The sequence below is a fragment of the Rhinolophus hipposideros genome (genome assembly GCF_964194185.1).
Source record: "Rhinolophus hipposideros genome assembly, contig: HAP1_SCAFFOLD_46, whole genome shotgun sequence".
Taxonomy (NCBI): Eukaryota; Metazoa; Chordata; class Mammalia; order Chiroptera; family Rhinolophidae; genus Rhinolophus; species Rhinolophus hipposideros.
Window position 1 is genome coordinate 375,779 of NW_027669255.1, and position 12,713 is coordinate 388,491.

Consider the following 12,713-nt stretch of genomic DNA (forward strand, 5'->3'; position numbering starts at 1 on the left):
CAGGGTTTTCACGGCATTGTTGATTACATTCCCCAAAGTGTCTTTCGTATGTATCCCCGTGGCAATGTTGTGGCTACTGATTTGCACTTTCTGGTCCCCTCGGCTTCTCCCCCACCCCCACCCCCCAGCATCTGGCAACCCTCGGTTTTTCCTCTATATCTCTGAGACTGTTTCTGTTTAGTTTGCTCATTTAGGTTGCCCACTTTAATGATCATTTGAAAACGGAAGTGGCGGGGGATTTCATTGGTTTGTCACGGTGAACGCCGCTGGGGAAAGTGCAGTTGGCAGCGGGCAGGCCGTCCCGCGGGTCCTCGGCCGAGGCCACAGGGGGCCCCGTCGCGTCTCCCGAGGAAGGCCGCGCCCAGGCTTCGCAGAGAGGTCCCTGCCCGCGGCCCCGCCCGCGGCCCCGCCTCACGTGTGTGCCCTCTTCTTGGCCCGCAGAGCCCCCCGGCGCGGACCCGGACACGCTGCGAGCCGGCGCGCGGGGCTTCACCGGCTGCCTCTCCGCCGTGCGCTTCGGCCCCGCCACCCCGCTGAAGGCGGCGCTGCTCCCCGGCCGCCCGGGCCCAGTCGCCGTCCGCGGACAGGTGGCCGCGTCCCGCTGTGCCCCGGGGGCGGGGCCCGGAGCCCCGGCGCGCGGAGACCCGGCCGCCCGCAGGTGGCGCAGGTGCGTGGCCCTCCGCCCGCGGCCTGCCAGCCGCTCTGCGTCCCGAGGCTCCCCGAAGTCCTCTGTGGGTCCGCCTTCCCCTTCTCTGCCCTTTCCAGTCTCAGTGCCTCGGCTCTCGTTCATTTCTATGGCTGCGATTGTCTGCTTTCAACTGTTTGTGGATTTTCAAAAGTCCGCCTTTCCACCCCCCCTGTCGTTCTGCCTTTTTCTACTGTAGGTCGTTCTGGACCGACAGATGGGGGCGAGCCCTGGGTCAGAGCGGACGGACATGGCTCCGCGGTCATTGGAGGTAACAGGCCCGCGAAGGGCACCCTCGGAGGTGCTGTCGCTGTCAGCGGGATCCCCACGGGAGAACCGCGCCACGGAGGCCTCAGAGGCAGGCCACACCCCTGTGACGTGTGGTGCACAGGTGGCCCCCGTGCGGCACGGCTGCCAGGGCCCTAAAACTGCCGTGTTATGCGAAACAAGAGCTCCTACAAAAGGGGTTAGGCTCCAAAAATCAAAAACACAAAGTATCATATTTTTATAATTCAGTGAAATATCTTGATTAAAGCAATTTTCACCCCCCAAAAAAATACAAGAGTTTTCTCTGGGAAATCAAGCTTTTAAATGCTTTTGTGTTTTATAAATCGAAATTAATACATTTCAGTTTTAGGGTACATAAAGGTATTTTTTCTTCTCTCATTTATGGTTTTTGCTTCCCCCAAGTTCTCTGCCTGTTACATACCTGTTTTCTTAATTCAGGAAATGAAATTTCCTATTTCATTTTGCTCAGACGACCCAGCAGAAGCCTGGGCCAGCGCCCACCGAGGTCCGAATGGAACTCAGCGCTGCCCACAGGCCACCTCTGAAGCTTGAGGCGCCTGGGCCTTGCACGTGGGCTCCGGGTGCCCTTGACCTTGGCCACGGGGCTCTGTGCGCATGCGCAGCCCTCGGCCTCTGCCCCGTGCACCGTTGCTTGGCGACGGCCGTTCTGGGCGGAGAGATTCCAAACCGCCTTGCTGTCCTGCGGGGATACTGTGGCGACTGGAGTTGGCTGCTCTAGAGGCTACTGTTGGCTGGGCGCGGAGAAAACAGGCGTGAGAAGTGCGGAGGAGGTTCTGAAGCCCGTGGCTTGGCCATGAAGAAGTTTTTTGGCTCTGGGCTTCAGAAGGTCAGGTCCCGCTTGGGTTTCCGAAGGAGACCCCAGAGCGATGGTGGTGGCTGGCAGCCTGAGGCTGGAGGTGGGGTCACCTCGGAGTCCGGGTACTGCAACCAAGGCAGAGATCGCATAGAAATCTACAGAGCTGCCGCCACGGGCAACGTATCAGAAGTGCAGAGGCTGCTCTCGCTCCATCCAGAGAGACTGGACGACAGAGACCTGCAGAAGAGGTGAGCGGGCCTGGGGGGCCGCTGGGCACCGGCCGGAGGCGGCGGGGGCCTGGGAGAGGGGCCCACCTGCCGGGCTCCCCGGGAGGAGCGCAGCCTGGGCGGGGCCCTTACCTGGGGGCCAGGGCCCAGGCCCACGTGGTGAGCACCAGGACAAACTCTCAAGGTCCCGTCACTCATAATTCCCCTTATAAAGCACTTTACTGACAATGTTAAACAAATTCAACTAAATATCAGTAATAGAAATGAAAAGTATATGCAACATTTTATTTTTGATGTGCACAGTTTTAGACCATGTTGTTAAACACTATAGAAAAGTGTGTAATGAGAAAACTGATTCCCATAATAGAGCGACTTGTGGGCTAAAAGTTCTTCAGCTAAAACCCAGTATCCGTTTTACATCAGTGTCCACCCATGTATGTATGGTGTTTATTGAGGGGCCTTAGAAGGGAAGCTTCCAGTGGAAGATGGCTGTGGCCTTGTCTAGGAAGACTCGTTTTCTCACCGTGTGTGCTCTTCCTCTAGTTATCAGTTTTCCATAAGCCAACTAAACTCTCAGGGTTTTAAAAGTTTTGGGTTGCACATGGTGTCTCTTTGATTGTAGTGATAAAATTAAGAATCATTTTGTATAGTAGACAAAGGTTTGCCCTTCTAGGTGTCAACGGGTGCTCTATTGCCACAATTTCTTTACTAAGAGCTGAAAAGAGAGATAAATGATTGGAATATAGCAGAAAATGCCCAAACACCCTAATATATGCAGGATGTTAGAGCTTCATAGTGATGACATTTCGCGTTAGTAGAAAATATGAATTACTCATGAATGATGGAGAAATACCTGTTAAGTATTTGGAGAAAATTTGTTAGATTTTCATATCACAAAAATAAGTTCCAGATGTACTGTAGATTAAAAATTATAAATGTACAAAATGAGGAAAGTACCAGAAGAAAACAGAAATGCCTATTTATACAATTTTTTATGTTGGCGAAGACTTCAAAAAACCAAGAGTTCAGAAGGTTGGTTGAGCAATATAAGAAATCAATAGTCTCTGTATATCCGAAAATAATACTAACAAAATAAAAGAAAAGGTACTTGCAAATTATGTACAGCATACACATATCAGGGAAAAGTGTATCTTTGTTTTATAGAGAAGTGTCTGAAATCAACAGAAAAAAGCGCTCAAATTTTGAATTGGACCAAGTTCTTTCTGTGTATCTATAAGTGACCAATATTTATGTCCCAGGTTAAAAAAAAAAGGAATTAAAGTTGAAAGAGAAATGAAAACTTCTTTTCCATCCTCAAAGGTTGAGAAGATGAGGAGCCATGGTACTTGTACTTCTGCTTCAAATTTAAGTTGCTTCAGACTTTTCAAAGTTTGGTGACTTTTCATTTTGGTGATAAGTACCACATTTAAAAATGTATATTCCTTTTACTCATCAATTCCAAGTGCTAAAATATCTTTATGAAATAATTATATAAATCACATACAATTTGCTTTTCTCAGCACTGCTTACAATATCAATGTATTGTGAAAAACTCACATCAACGGATTTCGTAAATAAATTGCAGTGCATCTGTAGGATGGAATTACCTGAGACCGCTGAAGGTGGTATGGATAATACATACATGTTTACATGCAAAGATGTACTTTGGTAGATTGGAAAAGGAGAAAGAATTCCTTTGATTATACACACACACAGACTACGATGTTATTTTAGCCAAAAATATGTGCAAACTTGAATACTGAGTATTTCTACAGTGACATTTTCTTTTTTAAAAAGTCTGATCTCTACACTGAACATATACAGAAATTCTAGTAACAGTTTATTATTAATAAAGTAGTCCCAGGTAATATTTCATTATTCCCAGGAATATGAATCTTGTACAGATTAAAACAATTTCTCACTTGTATTTTCAATTTTTTTTTTTAAAGATTGGTATTTTCTGGCAACTTTTAGCCTCTTCAGAAGTAAAGGCAGTCTTTTTATCTGTGCCTGTAGAAGTTCATGTATCTATATTTCTGTACACACTTATTTTTTTATTATATAGAGCTTCATTACCTATAACATTAAGTGATTTTTGATTCATCATTTTGGTTCTGTCTTTATGGAAATCAAAAATAGCACATATAAGTGATTATTACTATTGCAGAAGTACTGCTTTACTATAAACATTTTGTTTAAAAACATTGAACTCTCCAGGTGTAGTTATCCCTTCTTTCAATCCATTTATTCATCAAATATACACTGAATAACTGTTACGGAGCAGACACAGTCTACTCAGGACTCTCAGAATCTATCTCTCAGGCCCTCTTCATCCTTAAAAACTTTATGTTGCCCAGTAGGAACGAAATGAAAAATTGTAAATGGAAGTAATAGTACCTAATCTCCATTGAAGCTTTTCCTCCCTCATTTCAAATAAAAGGATTTCTACAGTTAGGACATTGTGAACAGTAACCAAACTTGCTGTTTACCTAGTGTACAATAGTATTAAATACGAGTATCGATCACTGGAAATCATCCGATTTTCATGTAATCTATGACTCAAAACAGACAATGAAAGGAGCCATCCTTAGTCACTTGAATGCTGAGTCTCCTTTGGCTTCAAGTTTCTTGAAAATCAAAACAAGAATTACTTTGTGATTTTAGTCCTCTTTCCCCATGATGCTCTTAAGAATGAACATTTATTTAGACGCCAATTTATGACGAGAACTGTGGAAGGTCTGGTGTGTTTCCATTATTTCACTTCACGTCAGGGTGGTAAGATGCCGGTTCTTGTAAATACCAGTAAGAAATTATTTAAATGCTGCCAACTATACTTTCAAGGCATTCTGAATTATACATTGCCTTCCAGAGTCAGAGGTGTTAAAATATGAGAAAAGAAGCATCTTAGAACCACTGAAATACAGTGTTCTTTCTTAATCCTTAAAACATAGCTGGAAAGTAGGTGGAATGATATCATTTTACTTAATTGAAATGTTGTCTTGTAAAGTAGTAGTGATGGTAATGATTCTGATAATATTACCAGTTATTGAGCTGTGTGTTTTGTGCTAGGAACCTAAGTAAACACTTTACATAGATTCCCATGTGAGCCCACAACAGTGTTAACTACTGTTTTTATCCCCACTTTGTTGATGAGGAAATGGAGGCACACAAAGGCTAAGGGACAGCTAATAAGTGGTCGAGTTAAATTAGGATCAAACCGAGTTGAGCTGATTCCCCAGGGCATGCTCTCTGTAGTCACATAGGCTGCTCTGTCCTTAGTGTGGCGAGTAACCAGAGCTCGTGAATATTGTACTTTGTGCAGAAGAAAACTCCATGTTGGTTCTGAAGGCATTGGAGTGGCGCGTCATGTTTACAATTGCGTGCAGAGCTGCATGTTTGAGACAGTGCCCTGTAATGTCCTAAATGTCCTCTCACCCTCATAGGACTGCTCTCCATTTGGCCTGCACCTTTGGCCATTCGGAAGTGGTGACTCTTCTAGCAGAGAAAAAATGCCAGATGAATTTCGGTGACAACAAAAACAAGACAGCTCTAATAAAGGTATGTGGTAGCCAGCTCTGTCAACAGGAGATGGATTTTATTTTAGTATTTAGAATAAAAATGAATTTATCTCAATTAACTATAACTAATTGTGGAAACTTGTGGAATGCTTACTTTGAATTCCCATAATTTACCGTTTATTTAATGACGTAATCCTGACAGGCCGTGGAGAGCCAGGAAGAGGAGTGTGCAACAATCCTACTACAACATGGTGCGGATCCACTTATGAAGGACTATCGTGGCAACACGGCTCTCCACTACGCGGCCATGGGGCAAAACACCGCGATAGTTGAACAGCTGCTGCAACATCAGGCAGATATGGAAGCAACCAATGAGGTATAGATCCACAGACTGTACTTACACAATATTTGTTATACGTGTGTTTCAGTCACAAGCATTTTATTTCTAGTCGACATATACTGCATGCTGTACATCGCTCCCTGTCGCCATAGAAACAAGTCCAAAGCCAAGTTAGGAAGGGGAAATGAGGTGGCCACAGAAAGGGCCCAGCTCTGTCCTGTAACCGTCCTGTTACTGCGTGGGAGTGGGTGGCAGGCTCAGAGCCCACCAAGGACTGACGACCCGGGGGGAGGGAAGTATGTGGGGGTGGCTGCTGCAGGGCAGGGCCTAGGAGATGGGTGAGCCTGGGTCCAGCCAGGGAGCTGGGGGGTGCAGGTAGGGAGGGGAAGCAGCAGGACACAGGCCCTGAGCACCCCAGGCCTCGGGGATTCTGAAGATCAGGGCAGGAGGGCCAGCACGTTTGGACATCCAGCAAGGGCATCGGCCTGTGCTCCTAGCCACTCTGCCAGTCACGGCCCCCCTTGGGGTCTCCACCTCGGAGTGGGGCTCCTGCTCAGGCTGGCGGAGGTGCTGGGCGGGTTTTAGGTGTACAGATGGAGCAGGTGATGGGGACGCGTTCACCCCTTTTTGTTCCTGGACGTACATCACCGCTCGCCACTGCAACCCCAGCAGGAATGCCCTTGGTTGACAGAGGAAGGGTCAATTTTACACCTTTGGAAGCTCAAGCGTTCCCTGAATGCAAACAGTTGGAACTTAATTTTCTAAAATTTTACTTTACGTGATGATACCTCTAAAGTAGCAGTAGAGGGCACAGCTCTCTTTTATGCATTTATGATAAATTACGTGTGAAAACAACACTTATTACAGGCAACACTTCCTTTTTTAAGTGTTTTTTCACGTCCGAGTTGTTTTCCAATTAATGCAAAACAATGCAGGAAAGCAAAATTTGCCTTTGAAATCGGCTTTACCTTAAAACTCAAACAAACAAAAGCATTTTACAATATCATAGAAATCTTCCCGCTGTTGACAAATTGCTATTTGTAAACAAATGATTTATATAAAGCTATTTAGTACTCATTGGCCAAAGCCTAAGAGGGAAAAAGGAAAGGGAAAGGAAATAACTATCAGAAATATGCAGGGCAATTTGGAAATTTGGCTATTGAAGGGAAATAACAAGAAGAGGTTTTTCAAAACCTCATGGACACAGACAGCAGTTCAATATTTGCCAGAGGGTAAAGGGGGGAGGGGTGATAGATGAGGAAAAAGGGGTCAAACATATGGTGGTGGAAGGAGAACTGACTCTGGTGGTGAGCACACAATGCGATATACAGATGCTGTATCATAGAAATGACACTTGCAACCAACGTGATTTTACTAATCAATGTCACCCCAATAAGTTTAATTAATAAAAAGAGGTTTTTTTTAGTTTTGTTTTCCTCCAGTTTATATGCTTAGTCAAGGTCCTCTTCAGTTTTGGGGGATAATAATCCTTAGTGTGGGAGAGAGAGTTAGTGAGTTTTAAATTCCCCTGAGACCACATCTGGGAAGGCTCCGAATCCACCAGATTGCAGTGAACAGGCGGCAATTAAGTGGGAAAGGAGGGAAGGACAGACAATTAAGTGACATGTCATCTGTTCTGGCAGAAAGAGCCACCTAGGGAAGAGTCTAAACTCTGCTGTGAAATGTAGACTGTCCCATGAGAAGTAAGGGGTTTAACAATAATGAAATCAAGTTGCATTTTAATTGTTAATCCCGTTTCCACTCCTACCCAGGAAATTAAGTGTGGTTTTCATAAGTGACATGTCTCTTCCACTTTTATTTGGCCTAATCCTCAATGTCAGAGGAAATTGGTGACATAGGCGAGAGAAGAGGAGACTGAAGTGATCGTCTACTGGACTAGTTCTCGGCTAGAATTATGCTGGCGAATCACAGTCACCCTAGGAACTTTAAAAACATTCACAACCATTTACAAGCTAGGCTCTTCCTGAAGGTTTTGACTATGGAAAGCTAATAAGGCCTGGACATGTGTTGTTTAGAAATATTTCCCTGAGATTCTGATACAACTCTTGGTTAAGAACTACTAGTGCAATATATCAATTCGCAGATCTCAAATACTTAAGAAATCTCTAGAAGAGGTGGAGTTTGAGAGGTGATTCTCCTTCAGCTCTCTCCTTCCCAACACTCTTTGCCTGACTTTTGAACTGTCTGTACCTCTGGGCTCGAGAAGTGGAAGGAAATATCTTTGGCAGTATCTACTGGCTTAAAGAAGAACACCTTTTTCCTTTCAGCCATCAGTCATTCACTGGTGCTCAGAGAATCTTTAGAAACTTGCTGATGGGTGGTCTCCTAATGCATAGAATCGGGCCCTTTAAGAGTTTTGCATGTTTGTTTGTGCTCAGGTTGTTAGATCAACAAATGCTTACTGCACGCGGGGTTTTCCTGCAGTAATAGGAAATTGTGAACCTGCTTTTTTTGCCTGTTGTTCTGTAAATCTCCAGTTTTCTTTTCTTTCTTTTTAATTAAATTTATTAGGATGACAATGGTTATTGTATTTAAATAGGTTTCAAGTGTACATTTCTATAATGCGTCATCTGTATGTCATAGTATGTGCTCACCACCCAGAGTCAGTTCTGCCTTCACCGTATATTTGACCCCCCTTACCCTCTTCTACTATCCACCGTCCCCCCTTATGTTCTGGTAACCACTGAACTGTTGTCTGTGTCTATGAGTTTTTCTTTCCTTGTCTTGTTCGTCTGTTGCTTTCAGTTTCATATCCCTCATATGAGTGAAGTCGTATGGTCCTTGACTTTTTCTGTCCGATTTGTGTTGCATAGCATAATAATGTCATGATCCATCCATGTTGTCCCAAATGGCAGCATTTCATTTTTTTCTATGGCAGAGTAGTATGCCATTGTGTATGCATACCACATCTTTTTTACCCAGTCATCTATTGAAGGACAGTTTTGTTGTTTCCATTTCTGGGCCACCGTAAATGATGCTGCAATGATCGAAGGTGTGTGATAAACTCTCTCAGTATGTCTGTGAAATTCATAGAGCCGTGGCATAATCACGATGGTAGGTTTAAACATGAAATCCCGTGAAGTTAGTAGCAATACAGATGGGAAGTGTCAATAATTTAGTGTCAGCAGTCCTATAATATAATTATCCATTGGGTTAACAATCTGAAAAATGAATACAAATAGATTATGGTTTGAATAAGAATGGGAAAAATTCTTGAAGTGGGTGTAATGAGTCTAAATGACAGTTTTATTGCATGTTGGGGCCCAGTTTTTTAATGAAGCAGATGATACTAAAAAACAGAAAGATTTTACATACAAATATTCACATTATACACAAACGTTTGGAAACAGCAGATAAAAAATCCCAAGTGGGCCACGGACTAATTATGGCTCCTCGATATGTTTCGTTTGCCTCCATATGTTGAGTCAACATCGAAAGTTTTGGAGACTCATGAAGAAATAAGGATGTCAAGCTTCTCTGAAAGAATCAAGCCTGGTCCCCTTGAGCCCTGACTACAGTTGGGTGTCCTGTGGCGAGGCTGCGCCTCTTATATGAGACATGTGTTCCCTAGTGTGCTACTGTCCCCACCTGGGTTCTTCACTTACTTGGGTCACCTTCTTTGCCTCCGTAAGCACTGGAGTGTGCGATTCCTGTTTTATAGAATATTTTGATAAACGCTTCAAGATTTTCAAGACAGTCTATATTGATTTATTATACGTATTCTATATTAATCTCCTTAGAATGAGAGTGAGTTTTTCAAGCTAGAATTCCTAAGTTTTTCTTTTTAAAAAACAAAAACCAAAAAACTTCCTTTTTCATTATATGTCCTATAAAGAATCATACCCATTGAAATGTCTTTAAGTCTTATGAGGTCAATGATGGTTATAGTTGTAGATGTTATGCATATTCCAGGCAGTATTCTATCATCCTCCTCAACGTGGTTCCTTAAAAATGCAAGTGATTTAGTTGCTTTCATGATGCTAAAAATCATCCATATAGATCAGCATTAAAACGTGAACTGATAAGCCATGATATTTTATTTCGGAGTTACATTTTGCCTGAGCTATAAAATAATTTTAAGTAGCAATTAAAATAGAAACAGAATAAAAAACAGATTTTTTCAGAAAGTAGATAGGCATTGGGGTCCCAAGGTTATCATTGTAACTGAGAATAAAATTTCACATTGAGCTTACCAACAGCCAAGATAAAATCCCATCGTCTTACAATGGGAGAAAACCCATGGACCATTTAGTGATAAGCAATCAAAGGTCATTTGAAGCCTAACTCTTTTTAATTTAGAGTCCACTTCCTTAGTGACCCTTTTGGAGTAGGAGAGCCTGAAGTTGACATCTGGGATCCTGAGAATATGGATAGAAGAGAAGCAAGCAAGTTTGTATAAACTGCAGAAAACCTTCACTTCTGTTGGAAAGCTCTCCAAACTGTATTTCTGAAATTCTATGATACTTCAAATGTTAATGTTTGCCACAGAAAAGTATTGTCAAATCGGGATTAAGCAACCTGAAACACTTCTTTAGTAATAACCATATAAAGCACAGTTTTATAATACTTCTCAAACACAGGTGATCTTTCTGGAATCTTCCTACTGGGGCACAGTAATTAATTTCTGCTAAAGTACATATTCTTTGGAATATAATGTAACAAACACTACCCCAGAAATAATTATTTAGGTTATCAATTCAATGAAACGACTTAAAGCATTTACGTCTATGTTTTCGAACTTGGAGATACAGGGATGAAGAATAGCCCCTGCCCTCAGAAAGCTCTGGGTTCAGGTGGGGAATGATAAAATAACTGCAGTATAGTGCGATAGAGATTGTGATGGGAGCAAAGTTCTTGGCACCAGGACTGTCAGTGTTTGAAGGGAGTTCTGGAGAATGAGGTGGAAGTCCATCTGTTGGAGAGGAAGGAGGAGGATATTTTAAAGGGAAGGAGCAGCAGACGACAACACAGAGGGCTACTTTTTATTTACTTTCTCTAGTGTATGTTCAAGTTTAGAGGATCTTTTATGAGTTTTCAAATTCAATTTAGAACTACGTAGTTTTTTAAGCTATAAATTGTTTTCTCTGTTTTACAGTTTGGTTTTACACCACTTTTATTTGCTGTGAATGAGAACTGCCCGAAAATGGTGGAATATTTACTCGAGAGACATGCAAACATACATGCAGTTGATAAGTGGAAAAGGTACTTGTTTGTTTGTTTTTTAACTTAGAACTGTTTTAGAGCGGTAACAGTTACTCAAGTCAGAAAGATTAAATTAAGAAGAAGAGGATTAACCTATAATTACAAAGTGAAAAATATCAGCACATCGTTAGTTAGGTAGAATAGCAATTATTCTGACTGGTGAACAAGAAGAACCGTATCCTGCACGATTCATATTCATTTATGATATCGACTGATGTCATTTGTCATTGCAGTTTTTGGTCACATGGTATTATATTAGCTAAAGGGTTTTCACGGTAATTTTACTAATTTTGTATAGTATGGACTCTAACTTAGTTTATGATACAATATTGGGTTTAGTCTCTCTGACAGTTTTTTTAACCTCTACTGTGTATTCAGGTTTCCTTAAAAGATGCACGTTAAACGTAAATAGGAGTTGATTTTGTTGTTTGGATGACTCTGCTTTAAATTGTTTTCCTGAAGGAATACTGATGTTATAGGGTGTTCCCTAAATGACTGTGAATTATTACTACCAGATATTCCTCAGTTTTTATTCTTTTTTCATTTCTAGTCTATTTTGATGTTTTTTTTAATCATTTTTAATTGGTATGGGTAGAAGGGAGAAAGACAACATTAACTGAATAAACTTCTTCTTTAATGAAACAAGTCATGGATGGGTGATTAAAAAAGAGATGGGCTTTCAGTGCACTCAGGACTGGGTTCAATGTTCAGCTTTCCTATGTGTCACGTGTGTGACCATGGGAACATTACTGTCATCACCAAACATGTTTCCCGATGTGGAAACGAGGGAAATAATATCTCCTTCAAGTATGGTCGTGTGTCATGACCTGGCATGTGATTCAGTGCCCAGCACATGCTTATGAGCACCGTTAACTCAACGATGACAATGTTTACTAGAATTAGTACTAATATTATTGTTTTGAGCCTGCCAAGTAGCTTTAACTTACTTGACTTCTAGCTGACTTTGGATGCACCATATATAAGACTAAGGACGAAACGGGAAATTCTTCATTGAAATCTTCACCTATTTCAGATAAGTGACCTCAGCAGAGTTACTTGTCTATTAGAGACCTTTAAATTAGCACCTTCTAGGTAATACCCAGTGGGGCAAGAGGCTTTTTTTGTTTTGTTTTTATGTCCCTTCATTTTAGCCTTGGACATAATTTACAAAGATGAACACTTAAGCATGTAAATGGTCGATTGTATACAGATAAGCACTGTATTGAACTTGGTAAAGTCTCTCAATGTTGCTGTTTATGTAACTGAAAGTTCCTAAGGGTGAAGTTGTCTCTTCGTTATTTCAGAACAGCCCTCATGCTTGCTGCAAGGAATAAGTCCTCAAATACAGTCCAGCTTCTGCTTCAGGCAGGTGCAGATGTCTTTGCTCGAGATGACACTGGGCGCACCGCGGAAGAATATGCTTTCTCTAAGGGTTTGAAGGAGTAAGTGTGTACATTGAAATGCTAGTTATCACCAAACTGGGCTTCCAAACACTTGAACTGTTACTTCTTAGGGAACAGGTGAGACGTCCTAACTGGGGTCAGGCAGGAGGGGAATGGCAGTGAGTTAGTAGACATCCTCAGCCAGAAACCAAGCAAACGATCAGACGTGTAAG